This window comes from Nomascus leucogenys, chromosome 2, assembly GCF_006542625.1.
Source record: "Nomascus leucogenys isolate Asia chromosome 2, Asia_NLE_v1, whole genome shotgun sequence".
NCBI classification, from domain to species: Eukaryota; Metazoa; Chordata; class Mammalia; order Primates; family Hylobatidae; genus Nomascus; species Nomascus leucogenys.
Window position 1 is genome coordinate 3,522,909 of NC_044382.1, and position 26,886 is coordinate 3,549,794.

Genomic DNA, 26,886 nt, shown 5'->3' on the forward strand with positions numbered 1-26,886 from the left:
AAATTCATACTGGTGTCTCTAACTCTAATCCATTGCCAAATGGATTATTCCAGCCTCCTTCCATTGCTTATCTGTAACTCCCACTCGACTGTGAGAAAGCTGACCCCCACCATCTGCCATCTATTTATTTAATTATTGGACTCCACTATACAGAGAGGTATCAGAATTGTTAACCTGTAACCCCACGGGAAACAACTTTATCAACTAGTTTCTTTAGTCTTATTCTGAAGACTCACTCATTTCTGAAGTTACCTGGATCAGCATCATTTTCCTTCACCTCCTTTACAAATTGTTTAAAACACGTATAACATAGGTTGTTTTGTTATAGTATGTATTCCATCTTGGAATACCTTGACCTTCTAAACGAGTTCTTTAAATTTGCATACATTATAATCACCTTTTCGTGGCATAAAGTTCTATAGATTTTGACAAATGTGTATTGTGAATATCCATCATTATTGTACAAAATAGTTTCACCACCCTAAAAATTCTCCTGTACTTTACCCATTCAACCCTGCCCCAACCCCTAGCAAACATTGATTTTTGTTTTTACTATCTCTATGTTATACTTTTAACACAATATTATATAATTGGAATCATTTATTTATTAATATATTTAGATGGTTCATTTATGTTTTTTCATGTCTTGTTAGCTGATTTCCTTTTAACACTCAATAATGTTTCACTGTGTGGATGTACCACAGTTTATCAATTCACCTATTGAAGGACACCTTGGTTGCTTTCTGTTTTTGGTTGTTATGAATAGAGTTGCTATAGATACATCTGCAGGCAGGCTTTTGTATGGAGATACCTTTCAAACCAGTTGGGTGAATAACTAGTTGGAGTATATGGAAAAACCATGGTCAGCTTTGTAAGAAACCTCCAAACTGTCTTTCAAAGTGGCTGTACCATTTTGCATGCCCACCAGCAATGAATGAGCATCCCTGTTGCTCCATGTCCTCAACAGCATTTGGTGTTGTCAGCACTCGGGGTTTTGCCTATTCTAATAGGTGTGTAGGGATTTCTCATTATTGTTGTCCCTAGTAAGCCTGAGGGTTCTGCAGGAGACCAGGGTGTATCTCAGTCCTTATCTCAACTGCACAAGACAGACATTCCCAGAGCGGCCATTTATAGACCTCCCCCCAGGAACACATTCCTTTCCCAGGGTATTAATATTCCTTGCTAGGAAAAGAATTTGGTGATATCTTTCCTACTTGTATGTCCGTTTATAAGCTCTCTGCAAGAAGAAAAATATGGCTGTTTCTGCCCGACCCCATAGGCAGTCAGACCTTATGGTTGTCTTCCCTTGTTCCATAAAAATCCCTGTTATTCTGTTCTTTTTCAAGGTGCACTGATTTCATATTGTTCAAACACACATGTTTTACAATCAATTTGTACAGTTAACACAATTATCACAGTGGTCCTGAGGTGACATACATCCTCAGCATGTGAAGATAACAGGATTTAGAGATTAAAGTAAAGACAGGCGTAAGAAATTATAAAAGTATTATTTGGGAACTGATAAATGTCCATATTAAGATGAAATCTTCACAATTTATGTTCCTCTGCTGTGGCTCCAGCCAGTCCCTCCATTCGGGGTCCCTGACTTCCCATGACAATCCCCTATTGACTTTGCATTTGCATTTAGATCTATGATTCATTTTGAGATAATAATTTTGAAAGGTTTAAGATATGCGTCTATATTCACTTGTTTTGCATATGGACATTAAATCATTCCAGTCTTTGTGGAATAGACTATCCTTTATTTATTGAATTGCCTTTGCTCCTTTGTCAAAGATCAGTGTTAGTGCAGGTCTTTCTCTTGGCTTGTTCTTCAGTTCCATTTACCCATTCATCTTTTCTTTTGACAAAACCACAACCTTTATTACTGCAGCTTTATAGCAAGTCTCCAACTTGGTCTCTCTTCTTCAGTATTGTATTGGCTATTTTCTGTCATTTGCCTTTATATATAAACTTTAGAATCAGTTTGTCAATATTCATAAAACATCAAAAATTCTTGGGGAAATTTTGATTGGGATCATGTTGAATCCATAGAACAAGTTGGGAAGAATTGATATCTTAATAATATTGAGCCTTCCCATCCATGAATATGGAATATCTCCCCATTTATTTAGAACTTCTTTGATTTCATTCATCAGATTTTTATGGTTTTCAGTATATAGATCTTGTACATATCTTGTTAGATTTATATCTCTTTTTTCTTTGTTACCATTGTAAATGGCATTTTTTGAAAAAATTCATTTTCCATTTGTTTATTGCTGGTATACAGGAAACAACTGACTTTTGTATATTAACCTTGTATCACATGGAATTGCTAAAATCTCTTGCTAGTTCCAAGATACTTTTAATGATTTGCTGGGATTTTCTACATAGACAATAATGTAATCTGTGAAAAAGACAGTTTTAGTTTTTCTTTCCCAATCTACATACCTTTTATTTTTCTTTCTTTTCTTCTTGCACTAGGTAGAATTTTCAGCTTTGTATTAAGTAGGAGTGGTGAGAGAGAACATTTGTGTTCTTATTCATAATATTGGAGAAAAATATACACTTTTCATAATTATGATATTTGTCATAAGTTTCTATAGGTATATTTTTATTAAGAAAATTTCCTTTTATTTCTACTTTGCTATGAGCTTTTATTGTGAATGACTTGGATTTTGTAAAATACTTTTCCTTCATCAATTGGTTTGATATGATTTTCTTTCTTTAGTTTGTTGATATGGCGGGTTATATTGATTGAGTTTTGAATGTTGAACCAGTCTTGTATACCCAGAATAAACTTTACATGATTGTGGTGTCTAATTTTTTTTTTTTGAGACAGAGTGTTACTCTGTCACCCAGGCTGGAGTGCAGTGGTGCAGTCTGCAACCTCTTCCTCCCAGGTTCAAGCAACAAGCAATTCTCATGCCTCAGCCTCTCGAGCAGCTGGAATTACAGGCATGCACCACCACATCCAGCTAAGTTTTGTATTTTTAGTAGAGATTGGGTCTTGTCATGTTGGCCAGGCTGGCCTCAAACTCTCAACCTCAAGTGATCGCCTGCTTGGCCTCCCAAAGTGCTGGTATCACAGGTGTGAGCCACCATACCCAGCCTGTAGAGTCTAATTCTTTTTATACATTATTGAATCTCATTTACTATGATTTTTTTGAGCATTTTGCATCTATTTTTATGATAGATATTGGTCTGTAGTTTTTTTGTGTGTGATGTCTTTATCTGGTTTTGCTATTCGAGTAGTGCTGGCTCATAGAATGAGCTAGTAGGTTTTCCCTCTGTTTGTATTTTCTGGAAGATATTGTAGATAATTTGTATTATTTCCTTCTTAAATGTTTGGTGGAATTCACCAGTGAAAATCATTTGGGCTGGTACTTGCTTTCTTGGAAAGTTAATTATCGATTTAATTTTCTTAATGGACATGAGCCTACTACGATTATCTGTTTTTCTTTGTGTGAGTTTTCATAGTTTCATCTTTCAAAGTTTATTCATTTACTTTATCCATTTTATAATTGGTCCACTTCATCTCAGTTACCACCGAATTTATAGGAATTGAGTTGTTCATAATATTTCTTTATTATCTTTTTAATGTCCATGGAATCACTAGTGATAATCCTGCTTTCATTTCTGATATCAGTGATTTGTTACTTCCTCCTCTCTCTCTCGACTTGGCTAGAGGTATTTCAAGTTTATTAATTTTTTTCAAAGAATTAGATTTAGGTTTTCTTTTCTTTTCGTGTTTTCAGTTATATTGATTTCTGCTCTAATTTTTATTATTTCTTTCCTTCTGCTTGGTGCAAGTTTAAACTGCTTTCTTTTTCTAGTTTCCTAAGCTTAGGATATTGACTTTAGATCTTTCTTCTTTTGTAATATATGTATTTAATGGTATAAATTTCTCTTGAAGGACTGCTTTTGCTGCATCCCACAAATTGATAATTTCTCTTGAGATATCTTCTTCAACCCTTGTATTTTTGGGGGGAATGTGTATTTTACTCTCCTAATATGTGGATATTTTTCAGGTATCTTTCTGTTATTGATTAGTTTAACTCCATTGTGATTTGAATATATATTTTGTACAGTTTCTATTCTTTTACATGTAAGATGTCTCTTGAGTATCTATTTAAGATTTCTATTACCTTGAGTGTGGTGTATGTTAGTGATTGTTCTGTGTGAGCTTCAATAAAATGAGTATCCTGCTATTGTTCAATGGAATATCCTGTAAATGTCAGTTAGATAAAGTTGATCGATAGTGCTGTTTAACTATATTCTTACCGATTTTCTGTCTGCTTGAGCTAGAAGGTACTGACAGAGAGAAGCTGAAGTTTCCAAATATGAGTGGATTTATATATTTCTCTGTTTGGTCCTTTCAGCTTTTGGCTCATATATTTTGATGTTATGTTATTAGGTGCATACGTATTTAGGATTATGATGTCTTTTTGGAGCACTGACCCCTTTATCATTATGGAATTCCGCTATTTATCCCTAATAGTTTTCCTTGTTCTGAAGTTTGGTTTATCTAAAATTAATATAGTTATTTCAGCTTTCTTTTGATTCATGTTAGCATCATTTATCCTCATCCTTTTACTTTTAACATATATAAGTTTTATATTTAAAATCAAATTCTTACAGACGATATAGTTGGGTAATTTTTTTTTACCCACTCTGACAATCTCTGTCATTTAATTCATTTAATTGATGTTTTTAGTTTATTCACACTTAAAGTAATTATTGATATATTAATACATATCAGTCATCTAATTACATCTATTCATTGCATTTGTTTGTTATTTCTTTTTCTGCCTTCTCTGGTCTTAATTTAGCAGTTTATATAATACCTTTTAATGTTCTCTTTTATTGTATCCATTAGATTATTTTAAACATTTTGTTAACAGTTGCCCTAGAGTCCCCAGCATAATTTTTTATCAGTCTATATCTAGCAACACTATTCTGTTTCATGGGTAATGAAGATATCTTATAATAGATTAGTTCCAATTCCTCCCTCGAATCCCTTGTGATGTTGCTGTCACTCATTTTGCTTATCAATGTGATATAATCACTCAGTATATCGTTACTATTATTTCAAATTTATCTTTGCAGCAACATGGATGGAGCTGGAGTGCATTATCCTAAGTGAATTAACACAGAAACAGAAAACCAAATACTGCATGTTCTCACTTATAAGTAGGAGCTAAACATTGAGTATACATGGATACCAAGAAGAAAACAATAGGCAGGCCTTCTTGAGGGTGGAAGATGGGAGAAGAGTTAGAACTAAAACACTATCTGTCAGGTACTATGCTGATTACCTGGGTGACAAAATTATCTGTATGCCAAACCCCCATGACACACACAATTTACCCAAGTAACAAACCTGCACATGTACACCCAAAACAAAGATAAAAGTTGGAAGAAATTACTTTTTAGATCAATTAAAAATAAGAGGAATAAAAAATATTTTATTTTACCTGTATGTAGTCTGTTCTCCATGCTCTTCATTCTGTAGTCCTAAGTTTCTGACCTATGTCATTTTCCTTCTCCCTGAAGAACTCCTATTCACATTCCTTGAAGGCCGAGCCTGCTGCTGCTGATTTCCCACTATTTTTGTTTGTCTACGAAAGTATACATTTCTTTTACTCTCAGAAGGATAATTTCACTGGCTATAGATTTCTAGATGAGTGTCTTTTTTTTTTCTTTCTATGCTTTAAATACTTCACTCTCTTCTTGCCTGGATATGTTCTGATGAAAAGTCTGCTATAATTATTATGTCAATGGGTAGAGCATTTCCCCTTCTTGCCTCTTCAAGATTTTTCTCTTTGTTTTTGAATTTCTGCAGCATAAATATTATATGTTTAGTTTTATGTATATGTGTGTGTGAGAGAGAGAGAGAGAGAGATAGCAAGCAGGATATATATATATGTATGGATATATGTGTGTGTGTATATATATATGGATATATGTGTGTGTGTGTATATATATATATATATATCCTTAGTTTTATATATATATATACACACACATATATCCATATATATATATGTATGTGTCTCTGCAGTATACTGGAGCAGCTCTCCAATATGTTGGAGCAGCTCTCCAGCATATTGGAGATATATATATATATGGATATATATCTCTCCTGCTTGCTGTTCTCTAAGCTTTCTTGATCTGTGGTGTGATATCTGTTATTAAGTTAAAAAATTCTCAGCCACTTCAGATAACACTTTTCCTTTTCCCTCTACTGTTCCAATTGTGTATATTCTACAACATTTGAAACTGTCTCACAGTTCTTAGATGTTTTGTTATGCTTGTTTTCCTTCCTTTTTTTTCATTTCCATTTTAGTTTGGGAAATTTCCATTGACTTATCTTCAGGTCACTAATCTTTCCTTGGCTGTGTCTTCTGCTGATGAGTGCTTCAAAGGCATTCTTCATTTCTGTCAGAGTGTTTTTTATTTCTACCATTTCCTTTTGATTCTTTCTTAGAGTTTCCATCTCTCTGCTTACATTACCATATATTGTTTTCTATTGGTTACTGTCTCCATTAGAGCCTTTATATATTAATCATATTTATTTTAAATTTCCTGTGTGGTAATCCTAACATCTGAGTCTGGTTCTAATGCTTGTTTCACCTCTTCAGAATTTTTTCCTACCCTTTTTTAATGCCTTCTAATTTTTGTTATTGTTGTTGTTGTTGTTGAAATCCAGGCATGTTGTATTGGGTAATAGTAACTGAGGTAAATAGACCTGTAGTGTGAGAATTTATGTTCATCTGGTAAGTTGTCCTGTGTTTAATGTTTCCTGTAGGTATAGGTCCCAGAGTCTTCCAACTACTGTAGTCCTTGTATTGTCTCTCTTGTTCTGTTTGTACTTCCCTGAGTACTCCTCCTCAGAGAGAGTCTGTACCTTGCACTCTTTCAGATTTAGTCTGCTGTTACTGCACTGGAGCCCTGTGGGTGTGATGGTGAGGTGTGGGGAAGGGAAGCCTTCTATAGTTTTATAATTAAGTCATAGCTTCTTAGTGGGTCTTTCCACAAGTGCTGACCCAGTGGTAGACTTTCCCCCTCCCTTTTTATATGAGATAAGAAGGCTAGTGAGATGCTGGAGCACAGGGAATGGCTTTTGGAAAGTTGGGACAAGGCTCTGGTAATCATTCCCCCTGGAAAGTGGGTCATTTTTATGGAGGAAGCTCTGGGTTTATTTCAGAAGGAGTACTCTCCCCTCTCTCTGCCAGAGCCACTCGGGGATTTTTATTGGCTGTTTACCATAAGAACCTGGTGGGGTTCTTGCAGGTAAAACCTAGAAAAGTATGTTGTTCTTCTGTGGCTCCCAAGAGCATCTCACTCCCATCCTAGTTCTGCACTCAGTGTATTAGTTTGCTAAAACGGTCATAACAAAGTGTCATAGATGAGATGGTTTAAATACATGAATTTCTTTTCTCATGATTCTGGGGGCAAGAAGTACAAGATCAAGGTGCCATCAGGGTCAGTTTCGCCTGAGGGCTCTCTCTTTGGCTTGTAGATGCTCATCTTCTAGCTATTTCCTCACGTATCTGCCCTCTCTACTTGTTCGTGTCCTAATTTCCTCTTCTTATAAGAACACATCAAATTGGAAAAGGGGCTACCCTAATGATCTAATTTAACCTGAATTAACTCTTTAAATACCCTATTTCCAAATAGAATATCATTCTGAAGTACTGAGGATTAGGATGTCAACATATGAATTTAGGGGGGCAAAATTCAGCCCATAGCACTCAGTTCCTAGCAATTCATTGAAATTACAGTTCATGGCTCCACTGGCTTCTGCTCCAGGTGAGCAGATCTTAGCTGTGACTGGCTCTGGATCAACCTGTCCCTTCAGATTTCAGGGTTACAGTTTGCTCTGCAACCTCCATTCTCTGATGAGTCAAAGAAAATCTTCAAACATCAGTTTTTTCAACCTTTTCACATAAGATCGAGAGTGATGACTTCCAAGCCCTTCACATGTCAGAACTGAAACCAGATGTCTGGCAGAGTTCTTAAGGATTTTCACAAGCCCCCTCCCCTTTGGAGCCCCGTTAATGGAATCATTTCTCTCCCAGCACCTATCATGGCATGGCATTTTAGTATTTAATAACTTGCTTTGTGTTGGTGATTTGTGTCTCCGCTCACTCCATCAGGGCAGGAACCATGTCTCTTTGGTCCTCTGCTGAATCACCGTTGTACAGTACATAATAGATCACAAATAGTGGTTAAATGGATGAATGAAATAAGCCGTTAAAACAGAGCTGCAGCTCACTTTAATGTCTTTTTCGATAGAAGAAAATAAAAATGTATTTTCAATATCATTATTATACATTTTGATTCTAAAATTTTTCTCTTTGTACTGTTGAGCCATTAAAATGCTTTTTGTGGGTTTTTAAGGAAACGCCCTGCTCAGTCACTGCTCTGACAAGGCCTCAGCTTTGGAGCCCACAGCAATGCAGAGTTATGCATCTAAAGCTTAGGGGTGGTCCCAGAATGTTGCCTGCAGGATGAAGCCAAGCTCCCTAGCCCTTCAAGTTGGGGTCTTCTTTTGTGTCTGTCTCCTCCAAGTTCCTTCCCCATACTCTGTGCACTCATCAAACCAGAGGCATCTCTTGTTTTTGAATTCACCATATTCTTTCATATCTCCAAATCTTTCCTTTCTTCCTTTCTCAGGCAGGAAAGCTCAAGCCACTGCTCAGCCTTCCAAAACCAGCTGAAATACCATTTTGTTGGTGCAGCTTGCCTGAGCCTTCTGGCAAGCCCTGTTAACCTCCTGCTGTGTGTTCCTTTAGCCTCCATGGGTGAGCACACTCATCCCAGCACCAAACTGGAGTTCTCTCTCACCTCTTCCAAATCAGAACCACGAACCCTTTGAGAGTAGGTAGGGGCTGCCTAACTCATCTTTCCATCCGGAGGGTCTCTTGGATGGAAAATAAGAGTTGAATTCAGACCATAAGAATCTCTTCACCATTTCTCCTGGTTGCTTTCTTCTGCTTTTCACTAACTTTAGGCAGAAATATCAAACTAAAATGATCTCTCTCTCTCTCTTATCCTATTGTCAGGTCATCCTATAGTTGTTTTGCTCTGAAATTCAGTGTGAAAACCTGCCCCCTGCAAAGCTCTGTCTTTTTAGAGCTTCGGCGTTACTGCCTTGACATATATTATTCAAACATTTCTGAAAACATGTTCCCATGCTTGTTCTTGTTCCCATCAACCAGACAACTGTGTTTATGGGGAGGAACTAAATTTAGTTTCCTCTGTAGAAGTTTAAGTGCCATTTAGAGCAGCTACACAACTAACTTGAGGTGGCAGTTCCAGCTTTGCGTAGAATGCACCAGCACAGCAACGTGGAGTTTGAACATGTAGCCAATTTCTTCTTCACCCCGTACAGGCTGTGATCATCACTAGTTGCTTTGGTCTTTTGTCTTCTGCAGAACACCTAGCGTCATATTCTCTGCAGGGTGTGATGCACAGAGAAGGAAGGAGCAATAGGTAGAAATCTCAGTCCAAACCCCAGATGTGTCAGAAATAGCACTTTCTTTTCCATAACGTAACTGAGTTTTTGACTCTAAGTCTCCAGTCTGACTGACTGCAAGAAAATTTAACTTTGTGCTCTTTTGTCATCCCCACCAAACACTTATGCAGTGTCAAGGAATCTTAGGGTGGGAAGGTTGGAGTGGGTGAGGGGTGGGAGACAGAGCCGCTTGTCCCTTGTCGGCAGTCTGTACTGGCTACTGCTGGGTAAGCCCTCATTCCTGTGCTCAGCACCCCTCAGGCCCAGTGGCCTCTTACTACTTTCCTTTGATGCCTGTATGCTCTCTTTTGTTCCTTTGGGCCATTTCTCTGTGGCCTTGCTGACTCCCTGCTGTTACATCTGGGAAGTGGTGTTCAAGTCACTTGGACACGACCCACAGAATTCTTTGTCTCTTCTTCCATGCCAGGGGCCTCGCTTCCTATTCTGAGGTTTGGGAAGCTCCAGGTCCACAACTTTGGTTACAAGGATCTGTTTTGCCTTGTGTGCCCTCCCTTTCAGATCTTTCACAAAATTCTCCTAGCACTGTTGAGGTCCTAGCTTTTGAATACAATAGCCAGGGTGTCTTGTAGACCACTTTTGCTTTCTGCCCTGAAACATACCATTCCCAAGGCAATGAGTCAGCATCCAGCTGATGACTTACCTGAATAAGGGAAAGAAAAGGAGGAAATATAGGAAGAAACATAATATAGATTCATATTTCAAAATATCATGTGGCCATAGGTGCAAGGTAGGGGGTCCTCAGGAGGCACAGAGACCATTTCTCATCTCAGCCTCCATAATAGGCTGGACCAAAACTCTCCTGCCAGAGGACTTGCTTTCTTTTCTGTTTCAAATACAGTGTAGCAATACTTTGGTTAACTCTCATTGATGGTGACACTAAGTTCCTTGTGTTAACCTAGACTTCTGTCATTTATGTAAGATGGTTACCACTCCAGAGTGGAAATGCAGGAGAATGACTGACAAGTCACAGGCTGTGCATGTGATGTTCTGATAAGCCTGCCAGCTCACTCTCCGATGGATGCTTTGATCACCTGTGCATGACAGACCACGCCTCCCACTCTCTCATTGGAATTGGGTATCATATCTGTAAGAGTGCTGCACCAGGGAGCTGTTGAGGAGATGATGGTTCTCAGTGTGGGAAATGCAAGGGTCTCATAGCCATTGGCTCTGGAGAAACCAGGCTGCCTCCCAGTGGAGAGCCAGGAAGAAAGTGAGGTGGGGAAGGAAAGCTGTTGGCTCCAAAGAAAAAAAGATAGTAAAGCATGGCAGAATGTTAAATAGGACTAAAAAAAAAATCTCTGCTTGATGAGAACACCTCCAAATGTCATATCCGTGACCTCAGTTGCATGGGGGAAATTCGCCTGATTTCATGGAGCCCTCTAAAAATAATTGGGTTCTGGAGGTCTTTATTCTCTAGTGTAGATGGCTTTCATTTCTCAAAGCCTGAAGAGGCCACCATCACTTGTTCAGCCTCTGTCCTTTCAATAAGTAACAAATACAAATATAAATAAGTAAGATAAAGATAAACACATGATGCAGCTTTCAGATGAGTGGCGCTCAGAGAAGTTGGATGTGAGAAATGTGTATGTGACCTTCTATATTCACCTGTAGTTGCCAGGCCTGAGAAGAGTTTGGGGGTATCCCCGGGACCCATGAGGAAGATATCCCAGGGCACACTGCCCTTCTCTGTACATCAAAGAGACTTCAGTTTGAATCCTGATTCTCTGGGCTGTGCAATGGGGCAAATTACTAAACCTCTCTGAGTTCATTTCCTCATCCACCTTACAAAGTTGATCACAACTGTAAAAGGCAATACATGTAAAGTGCATGTGCAGTGCCCAGAACATAGCTAGACTATTTTCGATAACTTCCTGTGTGTTTAGCATGTGCCAGTCACCGCGTTACATGCTTTGCATGCCTGATCTCATTTAAGAGGAATTTGAACCTGAGAAAGTTGGATATACACATACATGCATGAAAGAAATTCAATCTCTAGGAATCTGTCTAAAGAAAATAACAGTGTCAGCCAGCCGTGGTGGCTCATGTCTGTAATCCCAGCACTTTGGGAGGCTGAGGCAGGCGGATCACGAGGTCAGGAGATCAGGACCATCCTGGCTAACATGGTGAAACCTCATTACTACTAAAAATACAAAAAATTAGCCAGGCGTAGGGGCAGGCACCTGTAGTCCCAGCTACTCGGGAGGCTGAGGCAGGAGAATGGCTTGAACCCTGGAGGCAGAGGTTGCAGTGAGCCGAGATCACGCCACTGATTCCAGAGTGAGGGACAGAGCGAGACTACATCTCAAAAAAAAAAAAAAAAAGGAAAGAAAGAAAGAAAATAACAATGTGCACACACGGATCTTAATAAAATATTAATTCGACAAGGATCTTGTTAAAATATTTCAACACTGTATGAGTGAAAAAAGTCAGAAATAACCAGTGTCCTACACTAAGGGAATGATGAAGGAGATGGTTGTATAGCTGTTAAAAAGATGCTGCAAAAGAAGACTTGAGGACAAAGAGAGAAATCCACGGTAATTTTAGAAGGTAGCTCTTAAAAATTAGTTTAAAATTGTGTACAAAATGAACGACTTTTTACTTAAATGCACAGGTGTATAAATATATGTCCATAGAATATGAATGGAATGACACATGTCAAGTGCTCACAATGATTTCATCCAGATTTGGGTAAAACTGGTTATTTCTGTCTTCATCCTTGTTGTACATATTCGAATTTTCAGCTTCTTCCCAATGACCATCTGCTGTTAAGTGATAAAAACACAACAACAAAAAAAAGTTGTTTGGAATTTAAACAATTTAAGTGGTAGACACAGTTGCACCCCTTTGATGGTTTTCTGTAGTGCCTGGTGAAAGAATTTGGTAGACAAAGCCTCTACTTGATTTTAAACTTTTCAGTTAAGCTGGAAGTAGCACACTGGGGAGACCAGGTAGAGGCTATTAACCCAATTTTAGGAACGAGTGTCCTGAAAGAGGCAGGGAGCCTGGAATCTTGTGGATCATCAGCCAGTGGGAGGTCAGCCCTGAGGTGTATTTCGCTGCCAGCGGCTTTCCAGACGCTGTGAGGAAATTTACTGAGAAGGCTGCATGTGGTTTTCAGGCCAGTCAGCTCCTGGAGAATTTGGACACAAGTGGTCTGCATCTGACTTTCCCACCTTCCTCCCACCCATTGGAAGATCTGATTGTCACACTGTCCCATCTTGTGGCGGGGCCTCATGGGAGTGAGGAGGGGTGAGTAAGAAGTATCCTGGAGAAGTTTAAATATTTCCAGAAAAAATCAAGTCCTAGGCTCAGAGAGGGAGGGATGGGTCTTTTCCCTGGAAATACTGGTAACTTTTTGTATGAAAATGTGAATCTCTTGTGTTTTTAAAACTAAGAAACATATCACATATATATATATGAATAGAATTGTATTTTATATATATATATATGCATGTGTGTGTATGTGTGTGTACTCTATGACTTGCTTTAGTGATTCATTCATGTTGATACAAGTAGCTGTAATTCATTGATTTTTCACAGATGTATGTACTATTCTAGGGCAAACCTAAAACATAATTTATATATCCATTTCCTTTTTTAAAACAATTTTTTACGATTACATGAAATGCCATTATAAACTGGGACACAAGTACAATCTTATTGAGAGTAGAGGTTGAGCATCCTTACTCTGAAAATCTGAAGTCCAAAATGCTCCAAAATCAGAAAATTTTGAGTGCCAACATAACACCACAAGTGGAAAATTCCACATATAAGTACTTAACACTAACTTTCATGCACAAAAGTATTAAAAATCATGTATAAAATTAACTCCAAGCTACGTATATAAGGTGTACGTGAAACATAAATGACTTCTGTTTGTAGACTTGGGTCCCAACACCAAGGCATTTTATTATGTATATGCAAATATTCTAAAATCTGGTAAACTTCTAAATCTGAATACTTCTGGTTCCAAGAATTTTGGATAAGAGATACTCAACCTGTATATACCCAGGAATAAAATTAAAAGGGTTATAGGGGCATATGATTCTTCAAAATAACTAGGTAACAGTAAATTGTTTTCCAAATGGTTTTATTAATTTACACCACCATAAGTCTTCTATGACAATTTCTATTTGGATCTTTGTTATTCTCCTTGTTAATTTTAGTATATTCAGACTTTTTTCTTTTGTAAGTTTTGCCAACATAGAGTGGACGTTTGTAACTTGTACTTTCTTGATTATGCTAATGCAAATCATCGTTTCACTTGTCAGTGGATCATTTGTGTTTATGCTTTTGTGAAATACCTTTCAGATATTTGCCTATTTTTTTTCCCGCTGGGTTGTTTGTTATTTTCTTATTGGTTCATTAACAATCTTGATGCATTAGATCTAAGCACTTTATTAGTTACATGTGTTGCCAACATCTTCTCCAAGTGAGTGGCTTTCCTTTGACTCTTTTGTAATGTCTGATAAACAGTTATTCTTCATTTTGATGTAGTTAAATTTATAATTTCTTCTTTTAGATTTTGCACGTTAGTCTTATTTAGAACGTTGTTTCCTGTTCTATGATAAGAAGTATATTCTCCTATATTGTATTTGAAGTTTTTGTTCATTGACATCTAAAAATTTTAAAGATTTGTATTTCACGTGTAAGTCCTTTTCTATATCAAGGTTTTCCAGTAGTGGTATTAGTGCAACTTTGGGCTCTGGAATTCTTTGTACTGGGGGGATTCCCTGCGCATCGTAGATCTCTACACACTAGATGTCAGTAGCACTGCTCCCTCTCCTCGCTCCACAGTAGTGACAGTGAAAACGGTCCCAAGACATTGCCATTATATTCGCTGGAGATAGGCTGCCAGATTCAGCAAATAAAAACACAAGACACTGGGTCAAATTTGAATTCCATATAAACAACAAATACTTTTTAGTATAAGTAATGTAATAGTTAAGGTATAGTTACATCAAAAAATTATGTATTATTTAAATTCAGAAGTAACTGTATGTCCAGTATGTTATCTAGTGATCATACTCAAGTGAGGGGTGGAGTATGTTTGAATTGCCTCCTCTTCAACCTGTTGGTGAAGGAGGGATTCAGGCCCTAGGATTATGAGGATGACCACACGTATCACACCTAATACTGGAGAGATGGGCTTATTAGTCACATGTATTCACAGCCCAGGTGAGGAGAACACTGCACGCCACACAGGGCCACGCAGGGGTTGCACTCAGAAACAGAGTGAACAACCAGGGGCTTTTTAGTATCAAGTGGGTGGGATGCCCCCGGTTCCCATGGGAGGATGTACTTGGCTGGTAGGGATCTGAAACCTGCTACTCAGAGATAAGCAGGAACTGTGTCTGGTGCCTTTGATAAAGAAAGTTGTTTAGCGAGGGTGGTGAGGGGAACTTGCAACTAGGCCATTCAAGACCCTCCCAATTTTACCAAGTATCAAGGCAGCACAAAGTATTGATCCTTGATTTTAGGCCTTCGGTCACAAAGTAGGGAGAAATTGCTCCCTTCCCCAACCTAATTCAGAACCATTGATCCAAATGGAAATGACTTTTGAGCATGATAATGTTGAAATCCAATTTTATATTATGTACATATATAATGAATTCTCCCAGCACAATTTATTCAGTTGTCTCTCCCACCTTCAGTTTGCAATGCCATCTCTTTAATAGATCAAATTTCCATAAATGAGTCTAGGATAGGTCTTTCTATTCTCTGCCTTTGAACTGTAGCTCCATCCTTAAGAGTACATTCCCAGCCTTAATTAGTGTAGCTTTACTAAGGTCTCAATATCTGGTTGGGCATGTCCTTCACATTGCACTTTATTGGAAAATCAGACCTGTTCTCGTCCCTTTGATCTTCCATATAAATTTAGCATAAAACTCTGAAGTGCTATAAAAAATTTCTGTTAGGGTTTTTACTAAATTGAAGTCTATGGATTAATTTGAGGATAATTGATATTTTTAACACAATGATTATTCTTATTCATAAATACAGTATGCATCCTTCTAGCCTTTTCAAACTTTAACATTTTTATTTAAGGTGTGTCTCTTGTGAATAAGATATAGTTGAGAAGCTTTTTTGGTATGGTGAGGTGATCTTAGTTTTTAATTCAAATATTAGATTATTTACATTTAAAAAATTACTGATCTATTTGGATTTATTTCTGCCATCTCACTGTTAGGTTCTAGTTATCCAGCTGTTTTTTGCCCCTTTTGTTTCTTGATGTTTCACATCAATTAATTATTTTTTTCTATTGTCTCCCTTCATAACTTTGTTAAATACATTTTTTTCTTGAGTGAGCTTTAATATTTATGCAGTCTGTGTCTTTAAAATAAGTTGCTCATTATATGAAAGTTGTCAAATTTATTGCCATACACTTCACAGTCTTTTCTTACTATTGTTTTTAATTTCTGTTCCGTAGACTCAATAATGATATTGCATCTTTCATTCCTGATATTGTTAGTTTATGTGCTCTCTCTTTTCTTTCTTGATAAGTATGACAAGTTTAACGATGTTATTAAATTTCTTAAAAAAACAGCTTAGGGTTTCATCAATTTTCTGTTTGGTTTTTTTTTTGGTTTTGTTGATTACTGATCTTATCTTTGTTAACTCATTTTAATGCTTCCTTTGGATTGATTTTTTTCTTCTTTTTCTCTAAGATAGAAGCTTAAATAATTGTCTTGAGAGCCTTTTCTTTTTCTAATATAAGCATGTGATGCTATAAGTTTCCCTCTAAGAACTGTCCTAGCTGCATCTCACAAATTTTGATATGCTGTGTTTTCATTTTCATTTGGCTCGAATGTTTTCTAATTTTTCTTGTGATTTCTTTCTTGACCCACACATTATTTAGAATGTGTCGTTTAATTTCTAAATATTTGAACACTTCCCAGCTAACATTTTGTTACTAATTTCTAGTTTAACCCCATTGTGAGCAAAGAACATACTTTAAGTTATGTAAATTATTTTAGATTTATTGACATTTATTTTAAGGCTTAGTTCGTGGTCTATCTCGGTGAATGACTCATGTGTACTTGAAACAGTGTGTATTCTATTGTTGGATGGAGTGCTTTATAAGTACTAATTAGGTCATGTACGTTAAGAGTATTGTTTATATCTTCTATATCTTTGTTAATTTTCCATCTACATGTTTTATTAAGTACTGAGAGTTAATATCTGCCTATAATTGTGAAATTGGCTATTTCTACTTTCAGTTCTATCCATTTTTTTATGTATATAGTTAAGCTTTTCTTAGGTACATAGAAATTTAGCAATGGTATGTGTGCTTAACGAATTGATTCTTTAATAATTATGAATATCATGATAGTGTTTCTTGTTCTGAAGTCTACTTTGTTTTATACATCAACTTCTAGCTTTCTTTGGGTTAACATTTTTATCACATCACTTTTTCCAACCTACTATTTTTACTCACCCTTTATCTGTTTATTTAAAGTGTGTTTCTCATAGACAACAAAGGTTTGGTCTTGTTTTTTATCCACCTTGACAGTTCTACCTTTCAACTGGACTACGTAGATAATTTGCATTTAATGTACTTATTGATCTGGTAGGATTTCAATCTACCCTCTTGCTATGTCTATTTTATTTGTCCCATATTCCCTTTGATAATTATTTTTCTTACCTTACTTTGGATTGAATAATTTTCATGATTTTACTTGATTCCACAATTAGCTTATTAGCAATAATTCTTTATTTTAATTTTAGTGATTTATCTGGGATATGCATTATACATCTTTAAAATATAATAATCCACCTTCAAGTAATATTATGCCACTTTTAATATAGTGTTAGAACCTCACAAAAGCATATTACCATTTCATTCTCCTCTTTTTTGTAGTTTAAAAAACATATATATATATATTCTGCGTATGAGTCATTTGAAAGACATATATATTACAAATAGTTTGCACATTCTCTGGCTTACATATTTGCTTTATTAATGGCATATTCTAAAAAGAAGCTGTTCTCAATTTTGATGAAGTCTGATTTATCATTATTTTATATTTAGTGCTTCTTAAATGCCCTAATAAATATTTGCTCATCTCATTATTGAGAAGATAGTCTCCCATATTTTATTCTGGAATTTGTATAAGCTTGGCTTTTAAATTTAGGTTGATAATCCATCTCAAATTAATTTTTATATATAGTGTCAGGATATGAGTCAGGATTCATTTTTCCCCACATAGTATCTGGTTGCTCCATCATTATTTATTGAAAATGCCTTCTCCTCCCTCATAAGTCAAGTGGCCATTGTGTAGGGCTATTTCTGGACTCTATATTGATCTATGTATCTATGCTTATGCTGTATAAATAGTCTTAATTAGTATAGCTTTATAGTAAACCTTGAGGCAGTATAAGTCCTCTAACTTTGTTCTCTTTTTTCAAGATTGGCTATTTTACACTCTTTAATTTCCATTTAAAAAAATGGAATCAGCTTGTCGCTTTCTGAAAAAAAAAAAAGGAAAGGGGTAAAAAAAGGAATGGCCTAAAAGGGGTGGGGAAATCGTGCAGGCACTTGTAAGCATTTATCTCAGAGAAATTATACTTACGTTCACACAAAAACCTGTACATGAGTGGTTCTTAGGAATTTTATTTATAATAACAAAAAACTGAAATCACCCCAGATGTCCTTTGATGGGTAATGGTCAAATAAATTGTAGTATATCCAAACCATCGCATACTATGCAGTAAAAAAAGAATGAACTGCTTAACACTTAACTAGTTCAATGTATCTCAAAGGCATGCTGAGTGGAAAACATCACTATTGAAGGGTTATGTACAATGTGATTTATTTTAGGGAACATCCTTAAAATGACAAATAATAGAAACGGAGAACAAATGAGTGGTAGCCAGGGGTGACGGAGAGGGGAAAGGAGGAGGGAAGTGGTTGTGGCTACAAAAGATCTGGGCATGTAGAAAGGGCTCCCCAAATGCTTCTTGAGTGAACGGATAGCAGAACAATTAAAATCAACAGTTCCCAAACTTTCTGTCTCCAAAAAGCCCTGCTTCCTCTCTGGAAACACCATATGTTTTAGAACAGCATTACTATCATTCAGCCTGTGTTTTGAAAGTTAGAAAGAATGAAAGAATTTACTTTCCGGTTTTAGAAATAATTTAATCTTGAAAAAATACTAAGCTCTGCCACCTGAGATTCTGAGTAGGTAGAGGTAACCAGTGTAGATCAAATCTTACCCCGAAGAAAAATCCAGTTACTCATTGGTGAGTGCAGCCTTGATTTCAGAGACTACTATTTCCATTAGGTAACTTGTAAAAATAAGAAATGCCTGAAGGTCCTCTTTACATTCCCAAATCCCAATATGCTTTAGATAATGATGTCTCACAAACTTTCAGCCACCAAGTATTTTTCTCGTTGTCTGCTCCTCAGTTTAAAGCTGAGAAAGAATGCTTTCATGTTACCTCCAGGCAAGGCCTGGGTCACCTTCTGTTGTGTAAGTCATATGTTGTCTACCGTTCCATAGACTGCTTGGCAGGAAATCAGAAAGCATCATGAAAGCACTGGTACATTCACAGGATAGGAAGGCAGGATGGGCAGGTCCATTCAGAGGATGGGGGAATCAAACCCTCTGCAGAATGGATCAGTCCATCCAGGTGATGTGGTACTCAATTACTTTCAAGGCTGGGTAGTTTCTGGGAATTCCTCAAGAATTAAACCCATACTTATTACGATCCCTTACAAAAGGTATCATTCTAGAAATAATTTAGCTCTTCAGCGACGAAAATGTACCACTAAATAGCAGTCCATGGCCTTGACTGACTTCTGGAGCATTAAAATTAGGGTCATGAGCAAAGGGTAGTTACTTGAAAAAATGCTTATGATACACTATAACATTAAAATATCAGTGGAAATAATGCGGTTAAACCGGCTATCGATTCACAATGACTAGCTTGGCTATGATCCTGCCAATCTTCATCTCCAGCCATGGTTGAGTGACCACAGGTCCAAATCTGATGCTGAGCTGACCAACCAGGTTCTCTCCTGCTGAAATTTGAGCACAGGAGTGAGGTTTTTAGAGATGGAAAAGAACTGAGGCTAAATCTGGGCAAGGCCCTATGTAGAGTTTTCCTGACCCTGGCTGAGAGGTCTTCTGGAGTAGCCTCATGTCTGGCCCTTCCTGCTGCCAGAGAGATCAGCTCTTCCTTTGCAACCAGAAAGAATGTTCTGAGTCACAGGGGATGGACCAGGCCATTTACTGAGTGCCTACTCTATGCCAGCAATGTATCTATATTATCTATCAATCCTGAAAACAGCTTTGGGATGGGTATTATCATTCCTCTTTACAGAAGAGAGAACTGAAGTTCAGAGATGACACTTGGTACGTGATGAAATTTAATGTCTGGTTTCTAATCCTGTTATTTTTCTACTCACACTGAGACCATGTACAAAACTGGAAGATTACAATAATGAAAACAAAGAGATGCATGCAGAGAGGGAGAAAAGCTAGAAGGAAATAAATCAAAATGTTAGTGTTGGTATATTAGGGTGCTGGGCTGACAATTGTTTCCTGCTTTGCTGCATTTTCCTAATTTTATTTAATATACACTGAAAGCAAAATAAGAACACAGTCAACTCCTGGGACTAGTTCGGGAGATGGGGGCTTCCCTGAGTGCCCACCGGGGTACCTGTGCCTCTTCAACTGCATTTGTGGCTTTTTCCTTCTCTCCTGGAAATGATATTTTCCATGAGTCACCTCACTCTGGAGACAAAGTGACTTCCTCCTTCCTTCAGAAGACACTGCGATTTAATCACAAATAATTGCCACTCAGAAAGATCGGCATTTTACATCCCTCAGATTTGCTGTCTCTCAAATCAAACAGCTCGGTGAGTCATTAAGCGAGTCAGTATAATAGAGGTTTTACCCACTTAAAAGCCCACCTCTCTCCCACATGCCTCCTGAAGTTATTTTTCCTTGTATTGATTGATCATGATGAAAATACTTCTCTCAACCTCTCATTATGCCATAGAATGTGTTGATAAAGACTCAGGGAGCTCAATTCCTCTCCTGGTTAGAATGAAGGAACTAGTATTTACCAAGTACGTACTTAACGCCCTGAGTTAGTGCCTTAAATATACTATTTCGTTCATTCATTCATGACAAAGATGGGAGAGTGGTGTGGGCATTGCCATTTTTCCTGTAGGGAGACCAAGGCTGAGGGATAGAATAAAAGGCATGGCACAGGCGATGTGGTGCAGTGGCTGCATTCTCAGCCCTGGTGTCTGGTAGTCAAGGTCCTGACATCTGCTCTGCTCCTGACTGTAGCTTCTCGTAGCCTCTGGACCTTCACCTGTAAAACGAGGAAGAGAAACAACAGTACCACCATCATGGCGGTGTGATGAGGGTTAACATGATCTTTATTTAATGTCATTATCAAAATGACTTTTTTTTTTTTTTTTTGAGACAGACTCTCACTCTGTCATCCAGGCTGGAGTGCAGTGGCACGATCTTGGCTCACTGCAACCTCCACTTCCCAGGTTCAAGCAATTCTCCTGCCTCAGCCTCCCGAGTAGCTGGGATTGCAGGCATGTGTCACCATGCCTGGCTAATCTTTTTGTTTTTTATTTTTCAGTAGAGACGGGATTTTGCCACGTTGGCCAGGATGGTCTTGAACTCCTGACCTCAAGTGATCTGTCCGCCTCAGCCTCCCAAAGTGCTGGGATTACAGGGGTAAGTCACCGTGCCTGGCCAACACAGTGACATTTAAAATGTTCTTTTCATAGGCCTTGTACCTTTCCTGCTAGATTTGTTCCCAGAGATTTTAGATTTCTTTTTGGCATTGTGAATTGGATCTTTTTTGCCATTACATTTTTAATTGGTTATTTCTTGTCATTCTTTTAAATGTTAACTCTGTTCACAGGGGAATGTCAGCTTTATGAGGGGAGAAACTTTATTATGTTCATTGCCATATTCTGAATTCTTAGAAAAGAATATACGTAAATATTCCTTGCACATGGTAGGTGTTCATGAAATATTTGTGGAATGGATGGATCTGGCTAACTTACTGTGTCAGTCCATTCAGGGTGCTATAGCAAGATACGATAAAATGGTGGCTTATAAATAACAGAAACTTGCTTCTCATAGTTCTGGAGGTTGGGAAGTCCAAGATCAAGATGCAAGCAGATTCAGTGTCTGGTGAGGGGCCACTTCCTGGTCTAGAGAGCATGTCTTCCTGCTGTATCCTAAAGTGGTTGACAGGGCTAGCTAGCTCTCTAGGATCTCTGTTACAAGGGCATGAGTCCCATTCATGAAGGCCCTGCACTCACCTCCCAAAGACCCCACCTCCTAATACCATGACCTCGGGGGTTTTGATTTCAACATATGAATCTTGGGGAGACACAGACATTTCGACCACAGAACTGACTGAATTCTCTTACTGATGCTTGTAGTTTTTTCAGTTGATTCTCTTGAATTTTTAGCTGATAGCAAATCGTCTGTAACTTGCAATGGTCTTTTCTTTTCCGATATTTATACTTTTTCTGTGAAACAGTCTTGGTCTGGGCAGACATCTTTGTAATAGCCCTGTATTAAACAGGAATGCTTCTAATGTTTCAGTACTAAGGATGATGTTCTGAGGGGTTTCTGGTAGTTGCTTTTCATCAGGTTGTAAAATTTTCACTTTATTCCAAGTTCCCTGAGGTTTGTTTTTATCTTATTTTTTAATTAGGAATGAGTGTTGGATTTCATTGTGTATATATCTGGCATCTGTTGAGATGGTCATGACTTTTTGCCTTGACTTTCTTGATGCTGTTTTATTAGCTATTAAAGGTGAAAAGCATACAGACTAGATATGTGGAAATGTGCATATGAAATTGTTTTAAATGCACATTACATAGTACATGCATGGATGGCAATTGTGTAATTGTGTTACCATTACTCTAGGAGAAGTAATTTCCTCATCTGCCTGCCTTTCTGGCCACACCTTCCCAGTGTCCTTCCCTTAAGGGGAAGAGGTGGCTGATCTGCTCAGTTATTGCAAGATATTTATCAGGGCGGAGTCTCTGTGCATTGAGTCTTTCCTGGCCCTGTTCCCTCTCAGTGGCCTCCTGTTTTGCTCCACATCTCAGAGGTAGTGAGTAAAGCTGGTGATCCTTTGGTCACTGGCATCTCCCTCTTCCACTTATCTCTTCCATGAGGCTGTGAGAGCAGGCGGGGCTAGAAATGGCCCCTTGGGACAGAGCATTCATCTTCTGTCTTCTTTCTTCATGTGGCTTGGTAAAGGGGATGGTAAAAGCCAAACGTCAAACATTCCACTCCAGCCCAGCTTCGTTAGAGGGCCCTGTTTGGCAAGTAGAAACCTGCATGCTGTGGTCCATTTGATTACCGTTCTTTGTGTCTGTCTCTCTCGAGGATTCTGCGAGGAACAGTAATGGCTGAAAGGGCAGGATATGGGCACTCCCAGACTCCTGACTATATTGCCAGGGATTTGAAGAGGTTTTCAAGAAGGTATCATAGTGAGAGCTTAATAGTACCTTCCAAAAATATACATGCGGGTCCTAACCCCTGGCATCTGTAAATGTTACCTTACTCAGATACAGAATCTTTGCAGATGTAATTTGTTGAGGATGTTGAGATGAAATCATGCTAGATGGCAAGCCCTAAATTCAATAACTGGTGCCATTATAAGAAGAGGACAGGATGCACAGAGACGCACAGACAGGGAGGATGCCATGTGAAGGCAGAGGCAGAGACTGGAGTGAGGGACACTGGGGAGCCACCAGAAACTGCAAAGAAGAGAGGAAGGATTCTTCCTCAGAGCCTTCAGAGGGATGTCAGCAACTTCCTTTCCAACTTCTGGCCTGGCCTCCAGGGCTCTGAGAGAATACCTTTCTGTTGTTTAAACCAGGGATCCCCAACCCCTGGGCCACAGACTGGTACAGTCCATAGTTTGTTAGGAACCAGGCCACACAGCAGGAGGCGAGCAGCAGTGGGCGAGGAAGCGAAGCTTCATCTGTATTTACAGCCACTCCCCATTGCTCACATTACCACCTGAGCCCCACCTCCTGTCAGATTAGCAGCAGCATTAGATTCTCATAAAAGTGTGAACCCTATTGGGAAGTGCAGATGTGAGGGATCTAGGTTGTGCTCTCCTTATGAGTATCTAATGCCTGATGATCTGTCACTGTCTCCCATCACCCCTGGTGGGACTGTATAGTTGCAGGAAGACAAGCTCAGGCCTCCCACTGATTTGACATTATGGAGAGCTGGGTAATTATTTCATTATATATTACAATGTAATAATCGTAGAAATAAAGTGCACAATAAATGTAATACGCTTGAATCATCCCCAAACCAGCACCCCCCACCCCTTTGGTCTGTGGAAAAATTGTCTTCCACAAAACCAGTCCCTGGTGCTAAAAAGGTTGGAGACTGCTGGTTTAAACCATGCAATTTGTGGTTCTTTGTTATGGCAGCCCTAAGAAACTAACCCAGTTTATGAGGCATAAAGAAGTACATTAAGTTTAATGTTCAGCTTGGAGAGCATTTCTTGCTACTATAACATAAATGGCCACATTTAAAAAATTAAATGTGGTGTGTGGTCGCTTACACCTGTAATCCCAGCAGTTCAAGAGGCTGAGGCAGGAAGATCTCTCGAGGCCAGGAGTTCGAGACCAGCCTGGGCAAGAAAGTGAAACTCTGTCTCTAGAAAAAAAAAAAATTCTGGCACAGTGGTGTATGCCTCTAGTCCTAGCTACTTGGGAGACTGAGGCAAGAGGATGGCTGAGCCCAGGAGTTTGAAGCTGTAGTGAGCTATGCTTGTACCACTGTACTCCAGCCTGGGTGACAAGGCAAGCCTCTGTCTCAAAAAAAAAAAAAAAAAAAAAATCAAAATACTGTTATTATTTCACAGTAGGAAAATTTTTTCATGTCTAGCTACAGGGAACTGGTTAAATACCTTCTGCAACATCACCTATTGAAAGGCATTCTACAGCTATTGCAAATTATAATTATAAAAACTATCAAACAATATTTAAAAATATTTATGTTACAATGATACATGATTAATAAATAATACAAGTTTCTTTTTGGGATATGTACAATTATGTCTGCATATGAACAAAGACTGGAAGAAAATGCAGAAAAATGGAGATGACTCATGTAATAGAACAGTGGAATTCTGTATAATTTTTAAATTTTTCTATGATTGTTTGAAAAATGTTTTCATAATTTTAAAGAAAATTCTATGACTCTCTTCTTAGGAGTAAAAAACAGTTATAGAACAATTGTGTAATAAAATATGTCCAGGATCCTGCCAAGATTTTTATGTCACTAATCAATACATTAGCAGGGAAAAAATGATTTTGTAAGGCAATTTTATTCAAAGATCAAATGCCCAGGCTGGTTTTATTTTAAAAAGCACACCAAGAGACATACTCTACTGCCCCTTCCGCCTGGGGCTCCCATGCAGCTCCCCCAACTTCACCCCTGACCCACACACCCAGGCCTGCAAACACATCTCTTCCTGGTCTACCCCAGCTTTGGAAATCTGCATCATCATAGAGCCATTTTGTCAGAGGAAAGCACTGCGTCTCTGTGGTTTATTAAATCTGGGTGGGTGCCGTATCTCCAGAGTATTCATTCTCTTTTTCTCATGTGGATTCACTTGGTTAACAAAGCCCTCCTAGGTGGGAACAGGGTCCACAGCAGGGGTATAAAATGGTCCTTCCCCTCTTGGGTCTTACAGCCTAGAAGGCTTGCTGAATAACAGGTTGTCTCTTGGGAAAGCTGGGACCATGCTCCAAAGGGATGCTGCAGTGGGAGCCAGAGGAGATTTAGCTGGACCCCTGGGGCAACTTACTCAGCTTCTAATGTTGAAGGGTACAAAGACGAGTTGGGGGGTATTGGAGGAAAAGTCCACTTGACAATTTTACCCCAAAGTTCTGAAATCCAAGGTTAGTTCAAGTATACAGACATACTGTCACATCTCAAACTGAAAGATGATTTGTTCTCTTAAAAAGCCTCAAACTTAATCTTTTATACATACATATGTAAATATATAAAATGTATTTATATTCACTCCTCCACACTCTTCAACTATTTCAAATTTAAAAGGTTTTACTGCACTTTAAAATGCTTTCTCATGTCTCTGTAATGCAAGGATAAAAAAATTGGGGACGAGCATTTTTTTTTACATGTGTAAAAAAATTAGTTTAAGGATTTTAGGTGTTTCTGAATCAATCTCATTAAAACATTTCTGAGCACTTATTACACACAAAAAATGAATCTTGGGGATGTGTGAAAGTTGGGTAGGGGGAATGAATGAATATGATATAGGTTCTAATCCTCACACATTTAGAATAGAATTTTTAAAAAGGCAGATATGAGGCCTTAGGTGGGACTGAGCATGATATGAGGCCATGGAGAAGGCCTGGTTCCTGGGGTTAATCTTATCAGAGGGCATCAGGAAAAGTTCATTCAGGATGCCCACTTTAGCTGATGGAAAAGGTACAGAAAGCCATCCTGGAAAGAGGAAATGGCATGAACAGAGATATAAGGGTCTCAGAGTGCTTGGTTGGAGCCCACAGGGGCAAGCAGTGTTTTTCCCATCTCTGTGCCCAGTACCTTACATCGCAGCTGGCATAGAGAAAGAGTTCACCATGACAAAGATCATGTATTATGGAGATCAAGAGCCAGTGGGGGCTTGGTGCCAGATTGCCACCTCTAATCCTTTGCTGCAGTTAGTATAGAGTCGGGGGTCTCAAGATCCATTGTCTATAGGACCAAAAAGGTAATGAAAGTGAATGAAACCAACCTAGCATCAGACATTAGAGAATGGTGGGGGCTGGAGCCAACCAGGGTGCTACCATTTTAAAATGTGGGCTCAGTGCTGCTGGGTCCCCCAATTTTTCAAAAGAAGTAAAAAAAAATTGTATGTGAAATATTCAGATATTTGACATGTCCAGGGACCGGAGAACATGCCCAAGATTCAGGTCATGGCCCAACAGTTTATAACCCAAGAGGAGAGTGGATGGTTGGAGTTGGAGAGGAGTAGTCCTAGAATGGTAACTTGGGACTACGTTCAGAGGAGTGTTAAATGTCTCCCTATGGAGTTTGGAATCTCCAACTGGTGATTGGGAGCCTCTCAGAGTTTTTCAGCAGAAACAGATTTGTTGCTGAAATACAGGGAATGTATGGGGAGAAGAGAGAGACCAGACGGTCGATGACCTGGAGGCCACTGAAATACTCAGGTGAGAGGTGACAAGGGAGAGCCGCTGGGGAGTGACCACGGCATGGGGTAGACGACATGGGTAGGAGGGAAATTTAGAAGGCAGATAAGGAGGAATCCATGAGCCATGGGGAGAG